At 45.2% G+C, this 8,423-nt stretch overlaps 1 protein-coding gene across 2 annotated transcripts in view; it reads right to left on the minus strand.

Moving 5' to 3' along the window:
• The window catches only part of PHYHIPL (phytanoyl-CoA 2-hydroxylase interacting protein like), a 132,847-nt gene extending 131,853 nt beyond the window's left edge, over positions 1 to 994 (minus strand). The window contains exon 1 of one of the 2 annotated variants that reach the window (XM_088059682.1): positions 874 to 994. The gene's annotated coding sequence lies outside the window, so the exon portion shown is untranslated. The remainder of the gene's footprint in view (positions 1 to 873) is intronic. The other variant, XM_088059684.1, reaches the window with a different exon arrangement.
• Positions 995 to 8,423: the final 7,429 nt, after the last annotated feature.

Here is an 8,423-nt window from a genome sequence, read left to right on the forward strand (position 1 = left end):
TTTGAGAAAGGCTAAACAACAACAAATCTCAGCACCCAACACCAGGAAAGCTGTCACAGACCAGTACTGGTAAGGAGTAGCATGAAAGCATTTTATCAAGGCAGGAGCAGCCCTGCTGAGCTTATAGGAACACTCTCAAGATTCTATATCTCTCAGCTGTCTGCAAAATCATCTGCTTTACTGACAGCACACACTTTAGAGAAACACCTAAGACAAATATTAAGACAAAATTAACCCTAATAAAGCAATAGAGTTTAAATTGAATTGGCTCCCTAACAAGAACAGTTTCATTGGTGAGAAAAGGTTAAAATTTTTCACACTCATATTTTCCATTTTTCCCTTAGAGGTGGAAATACCCATACAGACTTCATAGTGGTTTTCCTTCTAGAGTGTAAGAGCAAGATGCTATGTGCTGTCCTTCCTCAAAAGCATCATAGCGCTTTTTGTCTGGAAAGGCGAGTGGCCCTCAGGGGCTGAAGAGACACAGATGGGCAGTAGCTCAGATTCCAGAGGTTCCTCTCTGGCCTGGCCAGCAAACCAATGCCAGAAACCAGAGTTACTCTTAACAGTTCTCACTGAAAATGGGGTAAAGCTTTGCTCTTGCTGTGGAGAGAGAGTGCAGCTCTGCTGATGGCAGCACTCAATGTGTTCTTGAGGAGCTGCTGTTTTTTCTCCTGTGTCCAAAGTCCTCTGTTTGTTTTGAAACAGTGACAGTCTCTGCTGCTCTCCAGACAACGCTGTTGCTGTGTCAGTACAAAACAATCCCCCCCTCCTCTGCCTCTGTCTGGCCACCCCTCCCTGCCTCTGCCTGTCTGTGTGACTGGTAGGAAGAGAGCGATTTCCTTTAGCAAAATTACCCCTCTAAATCCTTACCTCAGTTGTTTCTGGACCAGCCTAATGCTGCATTCCTCTTCCAGCCACATGACTCTGCTGTTTTCCAAACTATGGCTTCCTTTTCTGGTGTGTGAGCATAACCCCAAAGCACAACACACTGCCTGCGCTGTCCCAACTGCTCAACATCAACCAGCTCTTTGGGCTGGCAGGAACTTCTCCAGTTGTTCCCCAGAGAGCACAGAACGAACCCTTCTGAAGGTGAAGGTCAGTGATTTTATATGCTATGTGAATGTTTTCTCCTTATGTTCTAAAATCATCCCTCATTAAAAGAAAACAACCAAACCAACAACAAAACAAAACAAAACCCTTTCACAGGAGCAATTTCAGTCTGTAATATATTTCCATTTGAGCTTGTGGGTATTTTACCAAGACAGAGGTCAGAACCCAAGTTAAGGAAGGCTGGCAGAGCTGCCAAGCCCTGTAAGAAGCTGTAAATAAGCAAACAAGATTACTGGTACATTTTTTGAATTACATGGGGCTGAAAGACAAGAGTATTTAACTGACTTGGAAATAGATAAAGTAATTGAGATTTCCATCTGAGCAAAGCCAACATGAAAAATCCTCCATAAGAGTCAGGGCATATAACTTGCAGTCTCTTCTGGATATTATATCACAGGACATGCATTCTACTCTTTATCACTTTCCATCCAGTTACTTGAATTATAAAAGTAAACCAAAGCTAAAGCTCAAGGGAGAAAATTACAACAGCTGTACACATGTATTGGCCAGTGGGATAGAGAAAGCCGCGCCTTTCCAGAGCAAAACATGTGAGCTGGGCCAGAGCACAGGGCCCCTGTATGGGGCCATGCTGGTCAACAACACAACCCAAAGGCCCATAACTGCTGACGTGGAATTTACATACATCATTTACACACCACTCCCTAAAACAGCCTTGCTGGAAGGAGATACCACTACTTTTACCCAAACTCTAGGCAGCAAAGGGCAAAACACTGCACATGAATCTTAATGGGTTATTTCTCAGAGCAAATATTTCTTTATATATTTTGCCACAGCAAAAGAATGGCTCCAAGGCTTTTTATAGATGGCTTGGCTTTTACCCAAGTTGCCAGGGTCCTGACTGCTCCCAGGTGCAGACAGCCTAAGGTGCTAGATGGGCACGTAGAGTTCCTTTCCTCTCTTCTCTACAGCTGGCCAGTGTTTGTCCACAGCGCTGCCCTCAAGGGAATGACCCTGCCACCAAGGCCAGGCCCTTTTTGGGAACCCTCCCCATGGGGAGATCCTTGTCCTCAAGGATGGAGTCTGCCACAGGAGGGCATGTTGGCTCCACACCTGCAGGCTTGTAGCCATTGTTAGCAAAACTCGTCAGGACCTCCCATTCACACAGACAGCATCATAAGAAGCACCTGAGCACCCTTAGCTCATGGGGTAGCCTCTCCAGCATCCTCTGCCCACAGCAGCCTCACATGGCCAGCCTTTCTCCCAGCAGCTCGCAGGTACCAAGGGACAATGAAATACTGCGCTGTTGAGGGTTTGCAGCCCTGGAGAAAACCTAGAGCAGGCAGGGCCAGACTTCAGCTGCCTTCACTGGTACGACACAGCCCATCCTCCCCTCAGCAATGGCAACAGGAGAAATTGAACACGGAGAAATGCTAAACCCCAGCCAAAACCAAAAGCCAACAGAGCAGGCAGCCAGCAGGGTCCTGCAAGTATGCAATACGTGGCAGCGTGCTGTGTTTTATTAACGCACCTCACAACAGAAGAACAGTCTCCAAAATGTTAATTTTCCTGCAGTTGATTAACTGTCCAGCATCCAGACTCACATCACCTCTGAGACTGAGCACGCGTGGGAGGGAAACTGGCAGCAACCACCGGGAGCTAGAGCCAGTGTGCAGTCGTGAAGCGCTCTCACACCACATTCGGGATTATTTCATTCCTTGGGGAGATCCAAATACCCCCCTGCCCAAATTTTCCCTTCTTTTTTGGTGGATGCAGATTAGGATGAGAGAAAGTGGGTTCCTGTTTGATTTTCAGTTGGATGTTCCTGCTTTGATTCTTTCAGGCAGGCTGATGGATACAGATGTACCACACACCCTCAAACACTTGCGTGCAAGGCTCTCAGAAGCCTCCCATCTGCAAACACCTCTTTTTAATAGAAGTGCTGCCTCTTCAGAGCTGCCTTGCCATGCATTTGAACACAGAAAGACCCCTCTCAGACAACAACATTGTTATTTTGTTGTTCGTTTCACTCTGCAAACAGGAAGGAGTCTCCCAGAGCATGTGGCTCCCACACACAAATGTCAGCCCCAGCAACAGGAACTATCTTGTTCCTGTAAGTCAACAAACAATGTTTAGAAAGGTCTGTGCTGTGGGAGGATTTCTTAATGTAACACAAGTCATCAGACTTAAAACACATGTCTACTCTGCTGAATTTAATAAAGCAACAAGGCTGTGTAGGAAAAAAGATACAAGAAAACAAGAACTTTCTCCTGACGACTTCATCCCACAGAGGTCAACAGTAAATCAAGGGCAGCATTTGTTGGGAAGGGGAAGCCCTGGAGATTCTTTGAGAACTTTAAAGGAAAACTGTAGTGTTCAATAACAAAACCAACACCTCTTCTTTAAAAAAAAAAAAAAAAAAAAAGGAAAACCCTTCATTTTCCAAGCATGGTACCACAAGGACATCACTCATGCGTAGAATGTTGCAACCTATATCATCAAGGAAGGAACATGGCCTGAGCCACTAACCTGCTCGTTTCACCTCTTTTTTACTGCATGGGCCACACAGGAAGCTGTGGATAACATTGCCTCCCCACATACCATATTCACCCATGTATTTTACTCAGGCAGTACTAGGGGAGAACAACAAATGGGGTTAACATTTTTAAACAGACAAAGAAAAAAGCTCCCCACAAAAGCCCCCAGACCACAGACCCCAAGCCTCACTAAGCCAAGAGTTTGAAGAAGCTACATTAGGGTTGCAGCAGCAATGGAAATTTGCCCCTACCTGCAAAACAGGCAGAGAGGGATGGACACCCAAAAAAGGGTCACTGGGCAACCCCAGGCAGGCACCCAGACTGTGTTCACCTCACATGCACTCAGAATAAAAAAGACATTTAGAAAATCAAAAGGTGGATCTTTTTTCCATGTTGTCCACATAACTATCAAAATGAAAGCTGATCCTGTTGTGTGGAAGCCTCTGTGTAATCTGCTGAAGCCAAGAGGAAATCCTAGGAGATATTCATTGGCAGCACAGTCCTGGACCAGCTGGACCTTGACCTACCCCAGTGCAGCTGTTCCCAGGTATGCCACTGCCTGCTTCTACCAAGAAGAGCACTACAAAGTTGATTATTTTCAGTATATACAGCTGCACTGTACAAAAAATAAAACTAATTTAAATAAAATAGTGCATATTTGTGCAGTACACTGCAGTTATAAAAGTTTTATCTCTCTTTGTATTGCTTGGGAGCACAAATACATTTCTCATGTATTGTCAGGAAGATCTTCCTCTTTGCAAATTCAGGTGTTCTAAAGATGAATGATTTGCTAATCTTTTAAATCCAAAACAAATCATAAAGTAGCACAGTAGGAAGTGTAGAAACCTGCATTAAAATCACACATGCATGCAAACAGTAACTTTTAGTGGTTTAAGACATAACAAAAACAAAGTCCCCACACACTTTTATTAACTCTCACAATCAGCTTTTATTACAACACTTAATCTACCTTAAGCTTTTTTTAACAAACCCAGGAGATGGTCAAAATCTCCCATCTCCAGTGTGACACTCGACTCAATACTCACCACTGAGAAGAGCAGGGATAAATATACTCAGAACACCACCAACCCTGTGATTTCTCCCTGTGACCAAAGCTAAAGTTATTTAGAACACAATACAACATTCACAGAAATAAAACATTAGTCATTAGCTCTCCAACTTCATCTCCAGTCTTTTACCTGCCTTCCCAAAGTTCCAGAAATTATGCGCTCAAATACAAAAAATGAAGCAGCCATTACTGAAATTTTGCAAACCATAAAAAATGGGGAGTTATTCATAATATAAATTTCTAAACTGTTTATGGAATGTTTAACTTCTCTTTGTTAAAAAGTAAGAGAGTAATCATCAACAATCCTGACCTACTTCTGCTACCTAATTCAGAAGATGAAAGTTTAATAAGCACTAGATGATTTTCCTCAGTCTTTACTACTTGTAGATCCTGTAGGCATGTGATGTGATGTAGTCTTGTAAAAGTACATTTAAAATTCTTTAGTATGTGGAGTTATACTGACCTAATGAAGTTTATAATTTTGGCTAAAGGATGCTGTTTGTGAGGCTGTTACTGGCAGGTTTCCAGACTCTCATAAAATATAGCTGCTTCATGATTCCTGAAGAGTCCAGACAGTTCCCCTGGCTACCTGAAAGCTCAGTGACAGATTTAAAAATACAATTCACAGGTCACTGTCCTCAGACAAAACTTCAGCTAGATCTAAGCGTGTTGTACTAACCCACCATGTGCAATTTTAGCATACTGTAGCTTCACACACAAAGGAAGAAAAAAATCTCTCACTTTAATGATTAATCAGTAACAGTCATGGAGGTTTCTTTTATTGCTTCTGCCCTAAATAAAAGCTGCACCTCTCCTAGTACTTCTCTTTGACTCCAGGAGCTTTTTAGCCTCCCATAGAGCAGTCCAACAGCACAGTGGATATGCACTTCTCATTGCATCATACCAGAGTAAATGTGAAGTCCCTAAATTTTATGGTCCCTAAAATAAACAACCTCATCAACACGAACCTAGAAAGCAAAGATTTGCACATACTAATCTGACAATTGGAATGACGATTTCAAGTATCAGCTCTACAGAGATCACTTAAAAAGAGCAGTAAAATCTTATAATTTTGGATGGGTTGAATGAAAATAGGTTGCAACAAAACACAATGCATGATGTAAAATAACAACTAACCTATAAGCTTTCATAAAATTTTCTACCAGCACTGAAAAGTCAAAGTTGTAACAGAAGAAAGTGGATTCCTTTTCTAGCATAATTAAGCATTATTTTCAGCACTTGATGGCTAGTGCAGGTGACAGCAGCTAACTGAATGATGTGCTCTCCTATATTTAAGTTTGTTTTGTTTCAGAAAAAACAGGCTGTGAATGTTTTGCAGAGGTTTACAAAATGCAGAAATGCCATCTCTGTGTGTGTTTGCACACAGGCACAGACGGGGGGGAAAGCCACAATTCTGATCTCTTGCCTTGGAAAAAGCCATAAAAGGTCTAGAGAGAGGAAAACCTCAAAGCATCATTAGGAGCTTTGCTACATATTTGCGGTGCCTCTGGCATCCCCTCCCTTGGCACTTGTCACCCTTCCCTCAGCGCTGGCTGCCTCGGTGCCCTCAGCTCTGCCAGCTCGGCTCACCCGGCTCAGCCCGGCTCTCGCAGCAGCGAACAAAAGCAGCGTCCTCCCGCCGTGCCAAGCCCTCCATCTGCTGCCACAGCAGGGGAGCTGGGAGAGCTCGGCTTACATCTCGCACCGCATGTTGCTGGAAATTTCTGCCATCTGCTATTGCCTTTCCTCCCATGCCTCACAAAAATATCGGTGACTAAACAGAAAGCAATTCCTTTATCAGACGTTTTAAAGTGGTGTCAATTTGAATAATTACTTTTATTTTATTGCTTTTGTATTCACATGAACGTAACAAATGAGCACAGATTAAGGGATAAAGATGAAAAATCAGATTCATACAGCTAGAAAATAATTATTTTCATCAGCCTATTTCTTACAAAAACATCTTTTTTAAACTATGATTTGGATGACGTTTGACCTGTGTGAACAACGTATGATTCTCTCCCAAAGCCAAGCCCATACATCACAGGTTATTGCATTGGAATGTAATTTCAAACCACAAAATATCCTACACAAACACACCCTGCCTCTGCCCAGGCAGCACCCAGAGCTAGAGGCTGAGCATGCAGCAGTGCAGGGCACCCTCCACAGGGTGTTCTTGGGTTTCATGAATTTGCACTCACACTGACAAGACAAACCTTGGATGAGACCAGATATGCAATTCAAAATACACCTGGCTACAAAGAAGCATTTTAAAGCAAGGAAAATCAAGCATTAGGTGACTTAAATATCCCCTACAGTCCCTTTGTGGTCACCCACTAAAGACTTTCAGGATGACCCAGCACAGAGACAATATATTGCTGAGGAACAGCAGACCCAAACCCCTGATATGAAACACCTCATCATGGATACAACGGACAGCTCAGGGGGACCATGCTGCCTGATGACATACAGGTTTATAATCAGCCTGTTTCTTCTACACAATTTTAAGAAAGGACTTCGCTTTGTGGGTGCTTTGAGTGCACTGCTGCTCCTGCTTTGCTCTGCTTGCCAGGGCCAGCATTCTCCTTTTCCGGATGACTCGGGCAGTAGCTTCCCACACTGTCCACAACCCCAAACCATGGTGCTCAGGAACCCCATCCCACCCAGGGAAGGAAGGGGGTGGGGGCGACTCATCACCAAATCGGCCCCAATCTGGGGAGCTCCCCAGGAGCCCCTCCAGGTGTCCCTTGACTCCCAAAGGGCAGCTGGGACATCCTCACCTGTGTGCGCTCAGCTCCCCGGCCTGCAGGCGTGAGGGGAGCCCCAGCTGTTGTGTCTCTTTGGCTGAAGGTGGCACCCTGACCACTGGCAGTATCTTCTGCGTCCGAGCTGTCCAGGGCCACTTCCAAACACAGCCCGGACAGGCCAAGGTGGGATCTGGGGCAGCAGCAGGTCCCTGGGGCAGCAGTGGGGCCGAGGGTCTGTGTGAGGCGAGCACAGGGCTGCCTCAGGTGGCTGACAGCTGGTTCTGGCTGGTTCCAGCCAGTTCCAGCCGGTTCCTGGCACCCCTCTGAGCCCCTCAGGTGGCACCTCACGGGCTGAGGCGGGAAAACACTGCTGGGCACCAGGAGTGGCAGGCAAGGTGAGGCTGAAGGGACAGAAACAGGTGGCAACAGGGTTCATTTCCCTTTGCTTCTCATCACCCAAATGTCTTGTAATTGTCAAGAAATGAAGTCAATTTTCCCCACGTGGGATCTGTTTCTCCTGTGACTGTACACAGTAAGGGATGCCACCATTATCACCCCCCACCAGCTGCTGCCCAGTGTGGCCTGGCCCTGCTGAGGTGGGCACCTGACATTTGGCCAGAGCTGGCCCACCACAGCTTAGCCACATCATACCAACCACAGCAACAAACCCTGTACCCAGCAGTGTCCTGTGAGACACCCAAATCCCAACAAACCCCGCACCCAGCAGTGTCCTGTGAGACACCCAAATCCCAGACAACAAACCTTGTCCTGTGAGACACCCAGCTTTGGGCTGGGAGAGTGATGGATTATCTGGAAGCCCTTCAAAGGGGGATAGTGAGAGGAAAGGTAAACCAGGAAACCAGTCCATGGAAAAGGTAGAGAATAGGTTTCCAAAAACTTCAGTAAGAGGAGTGAAAGCCCATCTAGCCAACTCTCAGGGACAGAAATCAAAGCATGACTTGATTGCAACCTACGTATCTCCTTGGGGAAACCTGAGGT

Source organism: Pseudopodoces humilis, chromosome 9, assembly GCF_049639895.1.
Source record: "Pseudopodoces humilis isolate 2021_Gansu_Grassland_sample_001 chromosome 9, ASM4963989v1, whole genome shotgun sequence".
Classification (NCBI taxonomy): domain Eukaryota; kingdom Metazoa; phylum Chordata; class Aves; order Passeriformes; family Paridae; genus Pseudopodoces; species Pseudopodoces humilis.